At 42.1% G+C, this 22,932-nt stretch overlaps 1 protein-coding gene across 22 annotated transcripts in view; it reads right to left on the bottom strand.

Annotated features, from left to right (window-relative positions):
* Window positions 1-22,932, bottom strand: part of APBB2 (amyloid beta precursor protein binding family B member 2) — a 405,899-nt gene that overhangs the window by 246,418 nt on the left and 136,549 nt on the right. For all 22 annotated transcript variants that reach the window (XM_055246442.2, XM_063619806.1, XM_063619800.1 and 19 more), the window contains one exon: window positions 7,451-7,565. The gene's annotated coding sequence lies outside the window, so the exon portion shown is untranslated. The remainder of the gene's footprint in view (window positions 1-7,450; window positions 7,566-22,932) is intronic.

Genomic DNA, 22,932 nt, shown 5'->3' on the forward strand with positions numbered 1-22,932 from the left:
TTTACTAGGTATGTGAAAACAAGGTCTGTATTTATGAGTATCTGAAAATAATGGCAGTCAACAGGCCTCAGATCACCAATTTTACAGGTTGGGTTCACATGCCATGTAAAAATCTAGAACCTAACTGACTGACTCTGAGACATGCACAGAAAGTTATCTACAAGTAAGGAGGTAGCCACGGATGAGACTATGCTACACTACAAAAATGTGGTTACTCAGGTTCATGGCATCTCAGTAGAGGGATCTGCAGAGCACCCATTCACTGAATTAATACTTAACATCTAAAGTTCTGCAGAAATCAGGGATTGCAATTTGGTGACGAAAATATCTTAAAATTCTTTTTTTTTTTTTTTTTTGAGACGCAGTCTCGCTCTTTCACCCAGGCTGGAGTGTAGTGGCGCGATCTCCGCTCACTGCAAGCTCCGCCTCCCGGGTTCACGCCATTCTCCTGCCTCAGCCTCTCCGAGTAGCTGGGACTACAGGCGTCCGCCACCACGCCCGGCTAATTTTTTTTGTATTTTTAGTAGAGACGGGGTTTCACCTTGGTCTCGATCTCCTGACCCCGTGATCCGCCCGCCTCGGCCTCCCAAAGTGCTGGGATTACAAGCGTGAGCCACCGCGCCCGGCCTTAAAATTCTTTAATAAGATGGTGGTAATAAAGTTTCCAATCAACATGGTGAGCTGAGATGACAAGGAAGGGCTCTGCCTGTTTCAAACACGTGGAAAAACTGAGTGAGAGATCATTAACAACTAAGAAAATCCTAAGAAAAAATCAAAATCACAAGAAATAAATCCCTGGGCCAGAACCAAAGATAGAACTTAAAGTCAGATGAGAGAAAGTTAAAGCTCTGAAGATGTAAAAGGCTATCAGAACATGAGACAGGCTTAGTGTGTAGGGGCTGAGATCCTGATGAACCCTGGAGAACAAAGGGTCATATCTCACCAATAAGAAATCAAAATTTCAAAACAGCTCCCATGTAGAGGTATGGCATCCAAATACATAACACCCATGAAGCATCAAGTCCCCAAGCCAAGGAAACAGTAACATTAGGCTGGGCAAGGTGGCTCACGCCTATAATCCCAGCACTTTGGGAGGCCGAGGCAGGCGGATCACCTGAGGTCAGGAGTTCAAGACCAGCCTGGCCAATGTGGTGAAAACCCATCTCTACTAAAAATACAAAAATTAGCCAGGCGTGGTGGCAGGCACCTGTAATCCCAACTACTCAGGTGGCTGAGACAGGAGAATTGCTTGAACCCAGGATGTTGGGAGCAAGCCCCCCAAAATCTGGCCATAAAGTGGCCCTAAGACTGGCCATAAACAAAATATCTGCAGCACCGTGACATGTTCATAATGGCCCTAACGCCCAAGCTAGAAGGTTGTGGGTTTACGGGAATGAGGGCAAGGAACACCTGGCCCGCCCAGGGCGGAAAACCGCTTAAAGGCGTTCTTAAGCCACAAACAATAGCTTGAGCGATTTATGCCTTAAGGGCATGTTCCTGCTGCAGTTAACTAGCCCAACCTATTTCTTTCATTTGGCCCATCCCTTCATTTCCCTTAAGGGATACTTTCAGTTAATTTATTATCTATAGAAACAATGCTAATGACTGGTTTGCTGTTAGTAAGTACATGGGTAAATCTCTGTTCAGGGCTCTCAGCTCTGAAGGCTGTGAGACCCCTGATTTCCCACTTCACACCTCTATATTTCTGTGTGTGTGTCTTTAATTCCTCTAGCGCCGCTGGGTTAGGGTCTCCCCCACCAAGCTGGTCTTGGCACCGGGAGGCAGAGGTTGCAGTGAGTAAAGATGGCGCCACTGCACTCCAGCCTGTGTAACAATGAGCAAAACAACGTCTCAAAAAAAAATAATAATAATAATAACAATAATAACAATAACACTGGTCCAGAAGCCAGGACACCCATGGGGCACTAACTGAGGCAAATGAGAAAGTGGGGGATTTGCACAATCCTAGTTGTACAGGACTCCCACATAAAACAACCTCTACTGAAGAGACTTACGGTGAAAGCTTAACATCAAACAAGAAACAATTTACCAAAAGAGACAGCCGATACAACTGGCAAAACCTGTGCCTAGAAATAGAACAGTAAATAGCGGTTGTTCAGGAAAAAGTTACCATGAATACAACTAAAGCTAAAGAGACCCATGTGTGTTGGAAGGCAGGATTTGCAAAAACTTGTAATATGCAAAGAACTTCTCCCCTTATCAATGCTGAGTTAAGTTTCTAAGCAAGTACTTCATTCATTCATCCATTCGATATATATTTATTAAGCATTTATTCAGTGTCAGGCTCCAATTACTCCCTCCCCCTCGGTCTTGGCTGGCACAGGCTCTGAGGATGGTTATTATCCAGTTCCACCCCTTAGCCCAAGATGACTCCACAAATATTGGAGCAACTACCGTAGTTAAAATAGTGTCCTCACTCACAGAGGAGAGGAGGGAAATAGTACTGGAGTTCAGACAAATTATATACATGTGCCAAAATATAAAAGGAATTTAGGACACAAGCAAGCATCAGGAGGGAGATTTAAGAGCTGCAGGAACACGTGCTTCCAGTGGGGAAACCAGGAAACTCCCTGGGAAAGAGAGCGACTCTGCTGCACCCCATGGCAAAAGCAGGATTTTAGCAGGTTACCAAAAGATGGATCCACATACCAGAGGGGAAACAGCAGGAGCAAAGGCACGTGACCCAAAGGCACAGGATGTACCCTGGCAGGAGCAGCCCACACAGGCTACTATAAATGTCTACTGAATAGTAATAACACTAACAATAATAATGATAATTCATCATGAGTAATGGGTAATAAAAATAAGGAGCAGTGAAAGGAAACCTAAAGGACTCAAATACCAGGGTGACCTTTTAAACTAGTGGGGACACACTAAACATTTTCAGCAGAGAAGCGGCATGGTCAGAGCCATGCCTCAGTTAGATTCATTTGGCCACTATGCATGAGTTAAGTTTGCAGGCAAAGAGACTGCAGGCCAAGGTCTGGAAGCTATTGTAACAGTCCACATCCTCACAGCTGAGGTTGCAGTGGTGGCTGCAGTCATCCAAAGGAATGGATAGGTACAGACAAAAATGAACAAACATGCAATTTTTATTAGCAATTCCTGGAATATAGTCATGTGTTGCTGAACAACAGAAATACATTCTGAGAAATGCATCATTGGGCGATTTCAGTGCTGTGCAAACATCATTATGGAGTGTTCTTACACAAAACTAGATGGTACAGCCTACACACACCGAGGCTAGATGACACAGCCTACTACACACCTAGGCTAGATGGCAGAGCCTACTACACACCTAGGCTAGATGGCACAGCCTACTACACACCTAGGCTAGATGGCAGAGCCTAGTGTTCCCGGGCTACAAACCTGTACAGCCTGTTACTGTACTGAATACCGCAGGCTACTGTAATACAATGATAAGTATTTGTGCACTTAAACATATCTAAACATAGAAAAGGTACAGGAGAAATAGGGTCTTATAATCTTATGGGACTACTGTCGTATATGCAGTCCATCATAGATTGAAACATTGTTATGTGGCACATGACTCATTTTAAAACTGGAGTTTTAACATAAACACAAATATCTGTATGAAAAGCCAGGAAAGAAAAGCTCTAGCTATTTACTTCTTATTTTCGTGCTCAATGGATGCCATTCTGCATTCCACCCAAGAGCAGCATCCTGTCCTGAAAGGACATAGCCTGGAAAGGCAGAATAATCTCAAAACAGAAAGAAAATTAAAACTCCAGTCTGACATATGAACCTCAAAAACAACGTAGAGCACAGCAGTATGCACTGCTGACCCTTGACTGATGATTCCGACCACACCTGATGATAAAATTATTAACTGTGGCATGTTGCTGTTGTTTTTTACTGAAATCGTTTCCCCTCTCCAGGGAACAGTGTGGCCCTGTTCAGACACAGGCCTGGTAAGGAGGCCCCAGGTCAAACTGGCTTTCCTGCCTTATGTGAGGGCAGCAAGGGCTGCTAAGGTTAACATTTCTTTCTGCTATGAGTAGCCTCTACAGAAAGTCAGCTTGAGGTTTCAACAAGCAAATCTTATTTATTTATTTATTTATTATTTTGAGTTTTGCTCTTGTTGCCCAGGCTGGAGTGCAATGCCGCAATCTTGGCTAACTGCAACCCCCGCCTCCCAGGTTCAAGCAATTCTCCTAACTCAGCCTCTCTTGTAGCTGGGATTACAGGCGCCCTGAACCACACCCAGCTAATTTTTTTATTTTTTTTTAGTAGAAATGGGGCTTTACCATGTTGGCCAGGCTGGTCTCGAATTCCTGACCTCCGGTGATCCACCCACCTCAGCCTCCCGAAGTGCTGGGGTTACAGCACCCAGCCAAATCTTATTTAATGATTAGGAGAAGCAAGCTACAAAGGAGTACGTAGAAGGGAGGAATGGAGAACAAATCAAATAAAATAAGTAACAGTGTTCATGCCTTGGACTGAGGGATCAACAACACCGGGAAAAGAAATCAGAGATGGAAACCACGAGAGGGTACGAACCACACTCTAGTTCCAGGGAAGGGCGTTTCAGGCAACATGTTATGCAGATGTGTGCCCCCGGAAAAGCAGCCACTCACTCTCCCGCCACCAGAAAAAAGGCACAAAGTGACAAGCTCAGCAGAGGCCTCGGGGCAGCAATCTCTGTGCTGAGCACAGTTAGCACGTTTCTGGCAACCAGTAAGCAGAAGATGGTTTTCTCCTAAAGAGCTCTTAGTAAGATATAAGTCAAATAAAAATAAAGAGCTTCCTTGCAATTACTGGACAGCATACACCTGTGCAGCTCAGGGCCCTTCGGTAATCTCTGGAAAGGCACTCAGCTGACAGCCAATGTGTCATTCTCTGAGGTGAAAAAAGGAGCAAGTCCACATATGTGAATTTTTCAGATAAATTTACTTCTTCCACTCCAAGAGCCCAAATGTTAGCATTTTAACCACTGTGAGAAGAACGATGTCCTCAAAATATATTAGCTTGAACCATATGAAATTAACCTTTTTGTATGTCAAAAATGCTCAAGTACTAACAATTTCACTTAGATCAATGGCAATATATGTCCTCCAACTTTCTTCTACATAGGGGTAGGCAAATTTTTTCTTAACAGGATCACAGATATTTTAGGCTTTGAGGGCCCAGAGACAAAAAAGAGATTATGTAGGTGCTTATATAACCATTTAAAATGTAACCACTTAAAAATATAAAAACCACCCTCAGCTCCTATAAAAATAAGCATGGGCTGGATCTGACCTATTGGCTACAGTATGCAGATCCTTGTTATACAGGGTACAGGTGTAAACTTTTTTCTGATGATGCTCACTATGAAAATTGCTAATTTCAGAGTAAAACTGTAATGCCCTTGAAGATGCTAACAATATCTGAAAATATGTGAAGAGCTGTTTACCCCAACATTGCTGGCTTTAATGCTGGTTGTTGGTCCGAATCCCTATTCTATTATCAGCAATCCCTCCCTACTGCTATAAAATGCCACTGCTTTTAACTGTCTGACAAGCAATTGTCTGGGTGAGGGCTTGAGGGTGGTTCTAACTTTGCTTTCTTTTTTCTTTTTTGGAAACAGAGTCTCGCTCTGTCACCCATGCTGGAATGCAGTGGTGCAATCTCAGCTCACTGCAACCTGTACCTCCTGGGCTCAAGCAATCCTCCCACCTCAGCCTCCCGAGTAGCTGGGACTACAGGTGCATGCCACCATGCCTGGCTAACTTTTGCATTTTTTGTAGAAACGGTTTCGTCATGTTGCCCAAGCTGGTCTTAAACTCCTGGGCTCAAGTGATCCGCCCACCTCAGCCTCCCAAAATGCTGGGATTTTTTTTTTTTTCTTTTTTGAGACAGAATCTCGCTGTGTCGCCCAGGCTGGAGTGCAGTGGCGCGATCTTGGTTCACTGCACGCTCCGCCTCCCGGGTTCACGCCATCCTCCTGCCTCAGCTTCCTGAGTAGCTGGGACTACAGGCGCCCGCTTCCACACCCAGCTAATTTCTTGTTTTAGTAGAGACGGGTTTTCACCGTGTTAGCCAGGATGGTCTCCATCTCCCGACCTTGTGAACCGCCCGCCTCATCCTCCCAAAGTGCTGGGATTACAGGCATGAGCCACCATGCCTGGCCCCAAAATGCTGGTATTATAGAGTTGAGCCACTCCTGGGATTACAGGCGTGAGCCCAGCCATAACTTTTCTATGAAGAAAAAAACTGAGCTGCACAAGTTAATGGGACTTAAAGATGAATATGAATAAGCATAACTACAGAAAGGATATGGGAGCAAAAGCACTTATGGGAAATTACCCCAAATTTCCCCTGACTTGGAGCCAAAATTCCACAGGTTCCAAAGGAAAGCAACAAAAACAAATAAATATCTATACAGCTGGTCCAAGGCCAAAAGACCGCAGGGAGCAAGAAGTAAGTCTGAGACACACTGCCCTTCATAGAAATAAAGATAGATTATTAAAGGGAAGAATCATTTTTCTCCCAGATTAATCAGGGGTAACGACAAATAGGAAAAGGCTACAACTATAGCAGTTCCCAAAAGACTGCTGGAAAAACTTTAGTGTCGTGAGATATCGAAGGTCATCCCTGAGGGAACTGAAAGAGTTTCCTCCTTTGGAGAAGGCTAAGAAATAAGAGCCAGGAACTCTCTCCCTAATACATATTAAACAGAGACATACGCAGGGGACCTCTCTTCTGGGTCCATGAATTTTGTGATTATAAAGGAATTCAAACAATCACTGTGAAATGTTTTTAATTTATGGCATTATTATCATTTCAAATGTTATATATTGTGATGAAAAAGGAAAGCTTAAAAAAATAAAAACCTGTAGAAGAATAGATACATTAGACCACACATGGTGGCTCATGCCTGTAATCTAGGAACTTTGAGAGGCTGAGGTGGGTGGGATCTCTTGAGCCTAGGAGGTCAAGACCAGCCTGTGCAACATAGCGAGGCCCCATCTCTACAAAAAATAAACAAAATTAGCCAGGCATGGTGGCACATCTGTAGTCCCAATTACACCATAGGCTAAGGTGGAAGGATCACTTGAACCAGAAGTTCGAAGCTACAGTGAGCTGTGTTCATGCCACTGGACCCCAGCCTGGGCAACAGAGCAAGACCCTATCTCAAAAAAGAAAAGAAAAATTTGGAAAAAAAGAATGGATGCACAGAAACAGAAAAAGGAGATTGCTGACATACACTTCTGGTCTAATAGGGCCACTTGATTACAAAAATCCTAATTTAGATAACATTTCTTACCATGCAATATTCAAAACTTACCCTAGAGCAATCCATTCTCTTGTATTTCTAAACATCCTTATTTAAACCTTTAAAGCTTTTACCAATTCAGTACTCTGTGATATTCTACAACGAAAATTAAAGAGAAAAAAGCAAGAGAGAGACTGATCTCATACATACATGAGCTGCCTCGACGACAGTGAGCCTCCGGGTACCGTCTGCCCATAGCGACAGTCAACACACTGGCAGGGGCCTTGGCAGTTCCCAAGTCCTCAGGAAAGACTGAGATGGTTAGCTGTGGTGGGGGGAGACAAAAAAAAGGTAGAAACAAAACAGAGACTTAGGATAATGACAGCATTTTTTTTTTCATTAAAATGTTAATGATGACCACATATTTCCAGATAACCATGTTTATGAATTATTCATAGTCGCATGCGAGATGAAGTCTCCCTGTCACCGCAGGCAGGCCCAGGGCTTGCTGATGATTAGCATGCAGGCCCTGCAATAAGTGTGACAGAGGTGCAGGTCGCTGGAAGGCTTGACCAGGGCTGGCCCTCTCTTACCCCCATCAAAAGTCCAGGCAATCTCACCTGCATTTCCCTGATGCTTTTCCATTCTTCCTTAACATCAAGGAATAGCACTGCCTGGCTCTTTGCTGTGACATCTGAACTAATATCCTGTAAAACTTTAAATGCTTGAAATGAAGAAATTTTTTTTTTTCTGTATTGGAGAGGTTAGATGTCATGTTGATTGGAAAAAAAAAAAAACTTTTCAGTGACGTACAACTTATAGAAAATGCACACACAACAATGGACAGCTCAATGCATTTTCCGAAACTGAAAATACACCAGATTAAAAACCAGAACATTATCAGCACTGCAGAAGTCCCCTTCATGCTCTCTTCTAAGGGTGACTCCTACGCAGAAATTATTTTTTGCCCATTTTTGTGGCCATCAAGTCGATTTACTGTCACTGTTGATTTTTTATTTAAAAAACATATGCAGAACACCTACTATACACCCAGCACCATGCTAAGCACTGGAGCTACAAAGATGAATAAGATACCATCTCTATCTCTAAGGAAAGTGAAGTCTAGGGGAGCCAAAGGAGGCACACAAACTGGCCACCACAGGGCCATGGGATGAGCATAATCATTGAGATTCATATCAAGCATGGGCATCTAGTCCAGAAATGGACAGGTCAGGGAGGCCTTCCAAGAAAAGGGGATGCCTAGCATGTCCTAAGGCTGGGTAGGAGTTAGCCGCGCTAGGGATGAGAGACAAGGCGATGGAAAAGGGAAAGGTAAGAAACCGCATGGTATAGTCCAGAGTTGCTGGCCACTCTCCAGAGTGAGGCCTGCAGAGGGAGGCCAGAAAAGAAGCCTGGAGCCAGATGGCAACCATGTACATGTCTCAAAGAACTCTGACTTTATCCTGGGTGTAAACAACCACTGATGAGTCAGATCTGGGTTTTGGATGCATGATTCTCTGGGTGTATTTGAAGGCGGCAGGGTAGAGGCAGGAGACCTGTTTGGTTGTTATAATCATTCAGGGAGAAGGAAAGGGTGGAGATTAGGGCAGTAGAAGTAGGTAGAGAAGGAGAGAAAAGAATTAGTACTTGGAACCATCCGGAAGTTCAAAGCAGAACACTAGGTTTATTACACATGGGTGGATGGTAGTGACAACCAAGGTAGAGAACATAGGAGAAGAAATAAGGAAGACAAGGAATTTAGTTTGGGGCACTAGAAATTGAGGCATCAGTGGCTCACGCCTGTAATCCCAGCACTTCGGGAGGCCAAGGCAGGCGGATCACCTGAGGTTGGGAGTTCGGGACCAGCCTGACCAACAGGGAGAAACCCCGTCTCTACCAAAAATACAAAATTAGCTGGGCATGGTGGTACATGCCTGTAATCCCAGCTACTCAGGAGGCTGAGGCAGGAAAATCGCTTGAACCTGGGAGGCGGAGGTTGTGGTAAGCCGAGATCGTGCCATTGCATACTCCAGCCTGGGCAACAAGAGTGAAACTCCGTCTCAAAAAGAAAAAAAAAAAAGAGAGAGAAATTGAAGAGTGGAAGATTCAGGTGGGGATAGTGAGATATTCTTGGGCGTAAAGCCTGGAGAAGCAGCTTGAGAAAAACACAAAGGCATAAAAGTGATTACAACATAGAGAGGAGCAGAGATTGTGTCAGTGAGTGACGTCACTGCAGCAACATGGACAGGAGAACATCACAGGATCAGTGCAGAATCCTCGAGAACACACACAACAGAATGTGCAGAGGAAAACGATCTTTTGAAGAAGACCCAGAAAGAATGGCAGAGAGGTACCATGGGATAGAAAGAGATGAATAAAGATAAAAAATGAAAAGTATACCTTTGGATTTGACATTTAAGAAGTCACTGTCCACCTTGATGGAGAGCTGTTTTAGTCAAGTGGTGGAGGCAGAGATAACAGAATCAACAGAGCAAGTGGAAGAGCCCAGGAAGGGGAATGTGTGGCTGCTGGAAGAGACTAAGTGCTCACACCACATGGCTACAGGCTGAAGGTCTCAGTTCAGAGGGAGAGGCTGAAAGCCCAAGAGGAAGAGGTAAAGATGGCCTGAGATCTCAAAAGAGGTGGGCCAAAGGGTCAGGAGTACAGATGAAGGGGCTGACCTTGAAGAAGAAGGGGAGTCCACAACCCTCAGATATTAGAAGTACAGTAGCTCCCCTTTATCCATGGGGGATGCGTTCCAGGATCCCCAGTGGATGCCTGAAACCATGGATAGAACCAAGCCCTATCTACTTTTTTTTTTTTTTTTTTTTGAGATGGAGTCTCGCTCTGTCACCCAGACTGGAGTGCACTGGCGCGATCTCGGCTCACTGCAAGCTCCGCCTCCCGGGTTCACGCCATTCTCCTGGCTCAGCCTCCTGAGTAGCTGGGACTACAGGCACCCGCCACTACGCCCGGCTAATTTTTTGTATTTTTAGTAGAGACGGGGTTTCACCGTGGTCTCGATCTCCTGACCTCGTGATCCGCCCGCCTCGGCCTCCCAAAGTGCTGGGATTACAAGCGTGAGCCACCGCGCCCGGCCTCCTATCTACTTATACTATGTTTTTTCCTATATATATGTACCGATGATAAAGTTTAATTTATAAATTAGGCACAGTAAGAGATTAACAATGATACCCAATAATAAAATACAGCAAGTGAATGTGGTCTCTATTTCTCATAACTATCTTAGTGTACTGTACTATGGGAAACTGCAATCACAGAAATGAAACTGGGTAAAGTGGGGGCTGCTGGAAAGATAAATCTGGCTATAGTAAGTTCGTAATGAACAGTATTGGGATTTGGAGGCAATAGACCAAATTGCATCAATGTTTTTAGAAAATAGTTGGCAAAGTCTCTGTTGAGAATGAGGTGACAAGTAAATGGTCTGAGGACATGGATCTTGAAATTCTTGGTTTCTGGCAAGCCATCCCCCCAAATTAAAGTAGTCTAAGTCTGTTTTAAGGTAAAGAAACAAACAAGGCAGTTTGTACCAAGATAGAAAAGAACATTTATAAGTTCTACCCCTAAGAGTAGAATTTCAGAGTATCAAAAAATACTATTATAAGCAAAAGATCTGGAAGATGTCTCTTCTTAAAATGATCTCGGGCTTTGGGTGTCAACATTTCCAAAGGTGTACATGTAGTTTAATTAAGCAAAACTATTACCAACCATCTTTTTTTTTTTTTTTTTTTTTTTGAGATGGGATCTCACTCTGTTGCCAGGCTGGAGTGCAGTGGCGTGATCTCAGCTTACTGCAACCTCCGACTTCCTGGTTCAAGCAATTCTGCTGCCTCAGTCTCCTGAGTAGCTGGGATTACAGGCACGTGCCACCATGCTCAGCTAATTTTTGTATTTTTAGTAGAGATGGGGTTTCACCATGTTGGCCAGGATGGTCTCAATCTCTTGACCTTGTGATCTGCCCGCCTCGGCCTCCCAAAGTGCTGGGATTACAGGCATGAGCCACCGCGCCTGGCCCTACCCACCATCTTAGAAAGCTTCTTGAATTGCTCCAATTCAAAGGTCCTTCCTACCATGGATAAACTACTGAAAATGAAAAAGAGGCAGACATTTGAAAGTAAAGGCAAGAAGGAGGGGAGAATAGGTTGGCAGTGGCACCTGCCACTGAGACTTCCTAGCTGCCTCTTAAAACAGTAGTTATGCCATCCCACTGTGATCTCCTGAACGCTTTTCCATCTAGGGTTTTAGCCAATTCAGAAATGGAGTGGAGTGACTTTGTACTTGGAAAGTATCCCAGTAATGCCAAAGGAGCAAGATTCATTAGAAACCCGATGCGATGGAAAACACCTGGAAAGGCAGCTTTTATGTTCCCCAGACAGGCTTTGTGAGCTCAAAAACTCTAAGACTGCTCTGCGGTTTGTCTATTCTGTTAACAGGAACAAGATCCAGGCCATTTCTGGAACTTGAAAGGATTTTAGAACCAATGCTATCTGCACTGAAGTCAGTCAGGACAGAGATGGTTTCAAAGGCATCAGATACCTACTAACTGGAACACTCATATCTGTATCCTCGGGGCATAGGATGTAGTAAGCAGTCAATAAATGTGAAATAAATCAATAAACCAATACATCAGTGAAGAGCTTTCACAACTAGGAGGTAAGGAGGCCAATTAAATGGTGAGACCAGAAATAGTCTTTCTATTTCTTCTTTTCCTACCCTAACTGACTCAAAGCAAATCTGCAAATCACATTCAGCTGCACTTATACTTTTCACAGAAGAAAATCTTTATGAACTCATAAATATGAACTTGTAAGTAAATACTGCATGTTAAGTGGGAGGATTCAGAAATTATGAAAAACAAGATGCCTCTTAAATGGGAAAATAGACGGGTATGAACATTTTGAGGACACAAAGCAATAGAAATTGCAGACTTTACATCTGTCTGCCTTCTTTGTCATCCTCCCCTGTGAAGGACAGGACATCATTACTCTCACAGCATGGTGCCTCTCCTCCCAGATGCTCATTCACACAACCCGCTTTGGTTTAACCTGCTGGGGCAATAAGATAAATAGTCATGAGATAACCAAGTCTCGCTTCCTTGAAAATTTTAAAAATTCACCTTGGTTGCAGGTCTGTTTTAGTCCTAATATATACTTCTATTACTCATGATTTTACTTCTTTTATAAAAAAAGAAGCCCTGAGGTATCATAATCATACTAGACACATTTTATTTCACTTATTTATTTTTTGAGACAGTTTCACTCCTGTCACCCAGACTGGAGTGCGGTGGTGCGATCTCAGCTCACTCCAACCTCCACCTCCCGGGTTCAAGTGATTCTTGTATCTCAGACACGCAAGTAGCTGGGATTACAGGTGTGCACCACCACACCCGACTAATTTTTGTATTTTTAGTAGAGATAGGGTTTTACCACATTGGCCAGGTTGGTCTTGAGCACCTGACCTCAAGCGATCCACCCACCTCGGCCTCCCAAAGTGCTGAGACTACAGGCGTGAGCCACCATGCCTGGCCTGAACATATTTTATATTACGCAGCAGCACAAGGTAATATTTGTCTAAAAATAACTTCAATAATAAAGCTTCCAAAGGTGAGGAATAGTTTTTTTTATTAGTATGTACCACGTGACATTTTTCCGAACTGTTAAAAAATAACTTGATCCTGAAAACATCAAATCTGATTGTGTCCATCTGACTAGCAATATCTCGGGAAGGAAACCAATCTTTGAGACTTCTTTCTACTCTTAAGAACGCTAAGAGCAAGATAAATATACACTACTCACTTGAATGCAAGCCATCAAGGAAAGGAAGGGAATATATTTGCCAGTCTACAAAGTGTTTAGTGTGCAGCTTTTTAATTACTACATTTACGGTACTAGCCATAATATATTCACTACCACAAATGCTCTACAAAGTCATTAATCCTCAACAAATACATTAATGCTTCCCTCCTTTCCTACAAGTTCTTATTATGCTGATGTGGGGCAAAAATGCCAAGAATTCTCTCCCAAGTAAACACTTCATGCCAACAGCCACTAGTTCTACAATGCTCATTTCACTATTTTAAGATATGTAACAGCTCTGCTTAAGCATTTCCTGCTGTTGACCTAAAAGACAAGTTTGTACATAAAAAAATTTTAAATGGCTTTGCTTAAAGCAACAATTTTTAACAGAAAGGTGATGCAAGCTATCTAAAAGGTTGCTTATGCTCTTCCAAAATAATATATTCTATAATTCAATAATTATTCCCTGCATCATTCTGCAGTTATAGTACAATATAATTTCTGCTTTTTAAAATCTCCAGGAATAGGCCGGGCACGGTGGCTCACACCTATAATCCTAGTACTTTGGGAGGCCAGGCAGGCAGATTACCTGAGGTCAGGAGCGCGAGGCCAGCCTGGCCAACATGGCGAAACCCCGTCTCTACTAAAAATACAAAAATTAGCCAGGCATGGTGGCGGGCGCCTGTAATCTCTCCTACTTGTGAGGCTGAGGCAGGAGAATCGCTTGAACCCGGGAGGCAGAGGTTGCAGTGAGCAGAGATCATGCCACTGCACTCCAGAATGGGTGACAGAGCGAGACTCTATGTCTCAAAAAAAAAAAACAATTAAAAATTTTTAAAAAAATCTCAAAGAATAAGACATTGAGAATGATCACAATTTTCAAAACAGCTGAAGGATTACCCATCTAAGTATCAAAATGGGTTTAATTTCAACCATAGTGGATTAATTTTTTTTCTGAAAGGTAATGCCTTCTTCAGAGAATCCAGAGTATGATTAATCTTTTGTTTGGTGACACAGGATCATCAACATGACTATAAATTACTTGCTCTGCTGGAATATGAGAATACTAACTCCAAGGAAAAGGAGTGGCAGCAGTTACTGGGTAGGAGCTGGGCTTCTACCACCACAAAGAGAGCTGGATGGGGAGTTACTACTAAAGCACAGGGTGCAATGAGAATCAAAAGGAAGAGAATGCTGAAGTTCTCACAACAGGGAAAGCACAGATATAAATACACTCTGGAGAGCCCAAGGGGAAATCCAAGTTACAGAGCCAGGTCTGAAGTCAAGAGTTGTGGCCGATTAGAGTCAAGATCTGAGTTGGAGATAAACTGATGGCAAATAGAGAGGGTGTGAGGTTGGCTTTGTGTGTATCCTGCTGGTAACTGGGTTTAACCAGCCCATTAAAGGCCAGTGGCAAGACAGCTGTTCTCAGAAGCTTCTGAGGCAACAGAGGGCTGTTTATTCCTCTCCTCAAAGGCAGATGGCTGCTAGGCTTTGGGGATATGTGTCTGCCTTTCACAGTCTGGCTATCTCCTCTCCTTTGTCCTAAAGAGTTGCATCTCATTTCTGTTATAGTACCAACCTTTCCCTTCTTCAAGTCAGCTATGATTTTGGAATTCAAATAAAATAATGAAGTATAAGAGAACGAAACTTAAAATACCAAGCTCCAGATAAGATCTGAAGGGCACAGGGCTGTTGTGATGCCTTTTTTGTTTATTTCTTGGTTCTTAGGGAATTCAAATAGTGTTCCTTAGGCAGAACTCATTTGAAGTCATTTAGCCAAGCCTAAAACCTGCCCAGAGCGTGTTATCGCTAAGTGACCACTATTATTTAACAAGCACCTTCTTTGGAGAAATTCAATAAGCAGAATCTCCAGAAACACAACAAAACCAACTGCCCTGATGTGAACAATCTAGAAATGTGGGAACAAACTCAGAACCTGAAGAAAGGGAGGACTTTACCATTGCATACATTAAGTGACTGTTGGCAAATCAATTAGCCTTCTAAGCCTCATCTGTAAAATGGGCTAAGGAGATCTGCCTTGCAAAGGTATGAATGAGAACAAAAGGAAAGGCTCAGAAGAGATCTACAAATGTGAATTACACCTTAATTAAGTGGTAACAAATGTGAATTACACCTTAATTAAGTATATAACCCCCTACAACACACAAATCTTTATTTAGACCTTTTTTTAGACTAGGTCTTGTGCCTAGTAGTTTCTATCCAACTTTCACCACCCCAGATAAGATTCTTTTTCCAAATTATTTCCACAGAACATTCTTTTTGGCTAAAAAATATTTTTAATTTCACTGCTCATATAGGAAGAACAACTACTACTGAATTTTCAGAGTTAAAAAAAAAACTAGAATGTAAAAATTCCCCATTATGATTTTCCCATTTTGTTTCTTCTTAACAACTTCCTAAGTTCTTTTCTCTTTTTCCCATTTTTCTTTATAGCATCTTTGTGGATCTTATTTTCTCACTTTAAGTTCAACCTTTGCTGTAATGTGATTTAGCAGTTTACAAGGCACCTTCACATATATTACCTTATTTCCATTAAATTTCTTCTATTCTCTTTGTTTCTTGCCTTACTTTCAGAAATACAAACAGAACTTTCTAAAATCAGCAAAGAAGCAATTTTTCACCTTCCAACTGCCAACATACTAATACACAATACTTGGCAGAGTTGTCCAAAGCAAGTCAGACTACGTACTGTATACCTAAATCCTGACACCTCCAACTCTCTTTACAAATAATTTTTTTTCTCCGTGGTAATGGTCTCTTGAAGTTAAAATATAGTGAGAAATGTATAAACATACCAATATATTAAAATAAGACAAGTGAATCCCTTTAAGAATCATGAAAAATAATTAACAACAACAACAAAAGAAAAAAAACAGCAGGAGGCCCGGTGAGGTGGCTCACATCTGTAATCTCAGCATTTGGGAAGCTAAAGTAGTAGGATCACTTGAGGCCAGTAGTTCAAGACCAGCCTGGGCAACGTAGCAAGACCTCATCTCATCAATTAAGCAGTCAATCAATATGCCAGCAAGTCGGGTGTGATGACACGTGCCTGTAGTCTCAACTACTTGGGAGGCTGAGGCAGGAGGATTGCTTGAGCCCAGGAGTTCAAGGCTACAGTGAGCTATGATGGTGCCACTGCACTTCAGCCTGGGTGACAGAGCAAGACCATCTCTAAACAAACAAACAAAGGAATAAGAGGTTGAAAACATTAGCAGAAAGAAAAAAGAAGGAATAAAGTTGTTATTTTTGCTTCCAGTAAAATTTCCATCATCTTTCTTACCAGAGCTGTTCTTCCCCAAGCTCTGCATTAAATAATCTGATCATTAAATCTGTGAAAACCACAAGGGATGTGCCCATCTCTTTAAAAAAGATGATCATTTGAGCTATGATAATGAGAAAGAGCATCTATTTTTGGTTTTAAGGACAGAAGTACTTCCTGCCTGTTGCTCAGAGCAGCGACACTTCTAGTTAGCTTTAGCACAAAACAGATGCCCCAGCACTCTTTATCATAGTGACAACAGGAACCTGCAAATAGAAAGATTTCGTCTCAGAACTTCTACATACTCTCAATCTTGATTTATCAACAAAGAACATGAGGTGTCTGAAACAGAAAAATATTAATTCTACCATATGAAGGCAAATATTATTATTTTTTTAAAAAGGATTTTGGTAAACTCTAGATTAGAAATTAGATCAGGCCCAGCGTGGTGGCTCATGCCTGTAATCCCAGCACTTTGGGAGGCCGAGGTAAGTGGACCACCTGAGCCCAGGAATTCAAGACAAGCCTGAGAAACATGGCAAAACTCAACTCCACAAAAAGTTATCTGGCCACGTGCCTGTAGTCCCAGCTACTTGGGGGGCTGAGGCAGGAGGACTGCTTGAGCCCAGGAGGGCGATGCTGCAATGAATCGTGTTCGTGACAATGCACTCCAGCCTGGGCAACAAGAGTGACACTGTCTCCAAAAAAACAAAACAAAAGAAATCAGATTCTCCTATATTCATTCAAACTCTGGAGATACAAAACCTTTAAAATTTGAATTGACTGACCTTTGACTTTACAATGGTTGAACAAGACCCAAAAATAATTTTACAGTAATCTTTGATACATATTAATAATATATTAAACATAATTTTAATAAATCAGTTGTTATTCCTAAAATTGAAGTACTAATGAAATTTAAGGAGAAATGTTGAAAGATAATACTCGGCCTTGATTCTGCTGTAGTGTTTACATGTTCAATGATGGAAGCTTCTGGCACATAAAACTTTCTGCATTTTGTAAGAGGTACTCTGGGTGATTTGAGCATGGGAATGGAGAAGAACATCAAGGTCCAACATTATTCATGGAATCTACAGAGATGCCTCACGGAAGCTCAGTTCCCTATAGAACACAACTGGGACCACTGGATAAAGTAGCTCTTAGAAAACAATGTTTTCTTCCAGCTTGGACCCAACTCAAGTCAAGCTAATAGGAAATCTAAGAAAAACTGACCCAACTGTGATTATGGCTCCAGGCAATGAAGGTCATTATTTTTTGTAATGGTGGAAATATTATGTTACACTTGTAACTGGGTCTGAGGTCAGACTTGGAATGTATACTTTAAAGATAACTGATCTTTTTTCTATTATATTCTCAAACCAACAAACAGTATCACTTAGTTCATTTTGACAGTGAGAGTAATAATCCCTGAATAAAACTGAAAAGTATAGAGTAATCAAATGAACCCTTCCTTAATGGACCAGACAATCACGTATCTAAATTGAACTGAATCTCACAAGTTGATCAGCAGGGATTATCAGTTACATGTGATAGATTACAATCCTGTGCTTTTATCTCCATTCTCTCCCAAAACCAACCCTAAATGACAGTAAGCGAGAGGCAGAGATAAGTTCATGAGAAGAGAGAATGGAAGAGGACAAAATTCATGGAAAACATCTTTGGAAAACGGCCCAATGATGAGTGAATTTTCAAAGCAGGGGCAGACAAAACATAAACATCTATAGACAGAATTGTCAGGAAGTAACAAACCGGTATGTGGCAAAGAACTTGAGGAAAGTGCAAGTTAAGACATGGTTAAGCGGGGTTTGGACGAGAAGACAGGGTGGAGGCAGCACTGAAAACTGGGGGATGGCTTGCAAGCCATTTTAAGGAGTAAAACTCCATATCCTTGCTAAACCACGAAGCTTGCTATGCCCTTCCTCCCACCTCAGCAAAGGTTAAGCTTGAGAGGATCTGCTCTCGGGGACACTGGGAACAGTGACCAGGTGGAGGGACCGACTGAAAAAGAGGACGAAGTGGAACTATGCACTCCACAGCCCCTTCCTCTGCTGGGTTCCCAGAGCTCTGGCCAGTAGGAGATTGGTACTGGAGACTTTTCTGGAGAAACTAACCTGCCCAAGAAAAGAGATCTACAGATACCAAAACTGGAAGGCAAGGTGACTTCTGAAAAGAGGTGGTCATCTTATACGAGGCCACCAATTGACAAAGCCTTGCTCGTGCCTCCTCATGAATAAAGATGACAAGATGAACACCAAGCATGTGAAATAGGGTCCAGCATGACAGAAAGGAACTTCAGGAGGGAACAGGGTCAATGCAGGGAGAAGACTTCAAATACACATAATTAAGAACCCCAAGAGAGTAAAATATATTGCATCCACAAAGCAATAAAGAATGGATGCTACAAAATGCAGATACTGTGAGAACAGGAAAAAGCTCCTAGAAATTAATATTATAATCACAGAAATAAAAAAATCAATGGAGAGGTTAATAGATAATAGAGGTAAATGTTCCCCTAAAGTAGAACAAAAAGATACAAGGATAAAAATCAGGATTTTTTTTTTTTTTTTTTTTGAGACACAGTCTTGCTCTGTGGCCCAGGCTGGAGTGCAGTGGCATAATCATAGCTCACTGCAGCTTCAAATCCTTGGGCTCAAGTGATCCTCCCACCTCAACTTCTCAAGTAACTAGGACTACAGGTGCATACCACCACACTCAGCTATATATTTTTTTTCTTTTTGGAAGAGATAAGGACTCACTATGTCGTCCAGGCTTGTCTGGAACTCCTGGGCTCAGGCAATGCTCCCACCTTGACCTCCGAGAGTGCTGGGATTACAGGTGTGAGCCCACACACAGCCAGGGATTTTTTTTTTTTTAAACAGTAATTACGTTGGAGGAAAAATCCAAGAGTTCCAGCATCTGACAAACAGGAGCTCCAAAAAAGAGAGAACAGTCTTCACAATGAATGAAAAAGTGACATACCAAGGTGGATTACAAGGAAAGCTCAGAACACTGGGGGATTTTTAAATACCCTAAAAGCATCCAAAAAGAAAAGAAACAAGTCACATACAAAGTACATAGAGTCAGAAGAGCATGCAACAATTCTGTAACAAAACTGGAAGCAGAAGAAAATGGAACAAGCCCTCTAAACTCCCAGGGAAAGTAATCTCCAACTTTAAATTAGATATCAATCATATGTAAGGGAAGACCAAATGATATTTTGACACATGCCAGATCTCAAAAAAAATTCCATCTACACATGCTTTCTCACAAAGCAGCCAGGCAATGTGCCTCCCCAAAAGAGGGTCAAAACCAAAAGAGATGGCATCCAATAAACAGTCAATCAAGAATTCCCAACGTGATTGCTGAGGACAAATTCCAGGTCAACAGCTGTGCATAGGCCTCAAGAGTAAACAGTCCAGAACAGAGTGAGCAAGCAGAGAGCCCAAGAAAAATGTCACATGCACTGCACACACGCAAGAACCAAGAGATGTGCCATTGTGTTTGACCTTATTTGAGAATTTGGCGATAAATAAGTAGTAAATAAACAGAATACCAAGCAACAAAATTTTAATGTGCTATACAAGAAAGAAGATAAAATAACAGTATCCTGCATAGCTCAGCTGTGAAAAATATTTACAGTGAAAACAAACTGAGATATAACTATCTTAGAGAGTACAAGCGTAGGTATTTAAGGGAGGAAGAATAAAAGAAAGAGAAACCCTTCTCTTCCTCAATGGAATTCATGTTTAATGACTAAAATGGAAAAAAAAAATTCAAGAATTACCAATATAAACATATTAATTTGCTACAAGGAAGTAAATACCAGAAGAAGAGCTAAATGAACTGAAGAGTAGTTGCTTCTGAGAAGTGGAAAACGGCAATGCAAATCCGTGGGCAAGAATTTGTAAGCTATATACATGGATAATTGCAATTAAAAACTGAACTTTCAAAAGGGTAGAAGTTGATCAATGAAACATATAAACCATCCAACTGTATAAGACAAATTGATAATGTGAAATTTCATTTTCTACTATAAACAAGGAAACAGATAAGTCTTAATCTGCTCCTCCTAGTTAATCCAATTGTTAAAATTCAATTCAGTGCATCTTGTTGTTTAAGGACCACGGTGTGAGAGGTCAAATATGCCTAAATCTTCACACCTCTAGCTATAGTTAACACATGGTGAAGGGGACCCTGGACACCAGTGCACAAGGAACAACTGGCCATCTTAGTTAAATAGAGTTCATTAGCCATAGCTTCATATGGATAAACACCTTGGCCACTGTAACACCTCCCCTTCTACCAGAGTCCTTACTGAAGCTTCTTATGGTGACTTTTATCCTTATGTGGGGAGAAGGATTGGGAATGGCCGGCATCTAAACTCTGTTCCCCTATATTTGGAGAATTCCTCATCATGTGAGTTCTGATGAGAGGCACATCTCTCGACATAGAAGCAAAAATGCCTAGACACTAACATTCCCAGAGTGTCTTGTAGCCAAGGCTTGCACATGACTTAGCCTTGGTCAACCCTGAATCTAGAACCAGAGACATAAAGAGGCAGGAGCAGAAGGGAAATTATCACGGGTGAGGGCAATGGCAACAACACCCACTGCTCAGAGGCAGCAAAGGCTGAAGTGACAGAGTTGGTATACCAAGTGTCTGATCCTGAAGAGATGGTCAGCGTGAACACTAATGTCCAGTGTTCAGTAACAGGGTCTACCCGACATAGAACTAATCTTATTGTATGACCTTGGCTATGAATCTGGCTGTGTAGTCTCTATTTAGTGCCTGTTCTTTCCCCCAACTTCTGGTAAATTCAGAATGTACCCAATATCTTCTCAATAAATTATTTCTTTGCTTAAACCGTTAAGCTAGTCTCTGTTGCTTCTATCCAAGAACCCTGATTGATACATTGCTCCAGGATACACAGGTAGAGATAGGTAGCCATACACCGAAGTTAAGAATGAAATGTTTGTTTCATAAGATTTCAAAGCAGAACTAAGTAGATTTTTCCATAGAGAAACATGGGGGAAGGTTATGCTTTAAGATACAATTAAAACTGCTTGTGGAACGTTAAGGGTTACCAAAGTTTTGGTAGGCTCATCAATTTTTTTTTTTTTTTTAATGGAGTCTCATTCTGTCGCCAGGCTGGAGTGCAGTGGCACAATCTCGACTCACTGCAACCTCCACCTCCCAGGTTCAAGTGATTCTCCTGCCCCACCCTCCCAAGTAGCTGGGACTACAGGCGCAGGCCATCACACCCAGCTAATTTTTGTATTCTCAGTAGAGACGGGATTTCACCATGTTGTCCAGGATGGTCTCGATCTCTTGACCTCGTGATCCACCTGCCTCGGCCTCCCAAAGTGCTGGGATTACAGGCGTAAGCCACTGCGCCCGGCCAGCTCATCTATTCTTTATATTAGTTTCTACCATTAGCCAACCCATTCAAAGTTCTAAACCACTAACTGACCTCACAACAACCTCACTTTGGAAATGTAAGCAGCTTGTGAATTGGGAGCTGCCACTGTTTGTATGTGGCCAGAGACATGCTCAGATTCTTACCATCGTGAGTGGGCAGAAGGGTAGTAGGTGAAGAAGAACAATTTTCTTTGTCTTTCCACTTAAACACAGCTTTCAGAGAGACAAGGCAGTTTAAAAAACAGTGGTCAGGAACTACACAACTATGAAAATGCAAACCAAGGCACCCAAAGCTTTACATTCAACTGTAGAACATCAATATTGCTGAAGAGCTACACGCATCAGTTCAGCATTCTGCAGCACATTTAGTTCCAAGTCTGAGAACACCGAACCTGGGCAATTTATCTGCATATGCCTCAGGCTAACCAGACAAAGCTAGAAGTTAAGATAGAGAGCTTAGAATGCACTGTTGATGTGACCAAAAGGGCTTCATAAAAGAATCAAATGCAGTAATGACATTAATAGAAATGTGGATGCAGAGAAAGAAAGTCTCTGTGGTGCTCCACTGTCTCTGAAAACTGAGGACGGCTTTCATGACAAAGAAGTAACCTTTTGTTAGCTGTACACAACAAGATCATACAAACCGATAAAGAGGGCTTGCAAAATAAATGCAAAGCTTGATGCCTGCATATAATTTTCCCTCCTGTGGTGTTATTTCATAAAGACTTGTCAAGAGCTCAATCCCTCAGTCACAAAAGTCAGGCTACACATCACCTTGAGGGACAATTATTTAATTTCAGTTGGTGATATAAATGCTACTTTTTTTTTTTTTTTAGATGGAGTTTCACTCTTGTTGCCCAGGCTGGAGTGCAGTGAGTGGCATGATCTCTCCTCACTGCAACCTCCACCTCCTAGATTCAAGCGATTCTCCTGCCTCAGCCTCCCAAGTAGCTGGGACGACAGGTGCCTGCCACTACACCGGGCTAATTTTTGTATTTTTAGGAGAGTTTTTTTTTTTTGTTTTAGGAGATCTTTTGTATTTAGGAGATATTTTTGTATTTTAGGAGTTTCCCCATGTAGGCCAGGCTGGCCTCGAACTCCTGATCTCAGGTAATCCACCTGCCTCGGCCTGTAAATGCTACTTCAAATTTGAC

This window comes from Symphalangus syndactylus, chromosome 16 (genome assembly GCF_028878055.3).
Source record: "Symphalangus syndactylus isolate Jambi chromosome 16, NHGRI_mSymSyn1-v2.1_pri, whole genome shotgun sequence".
Taxonomy (NCBI): Eukaryota; Metazoa; Chordata; class Mammalia; order Primates; family Hylobatidae; genus Symphalangus; species Symphalangus syndactylus.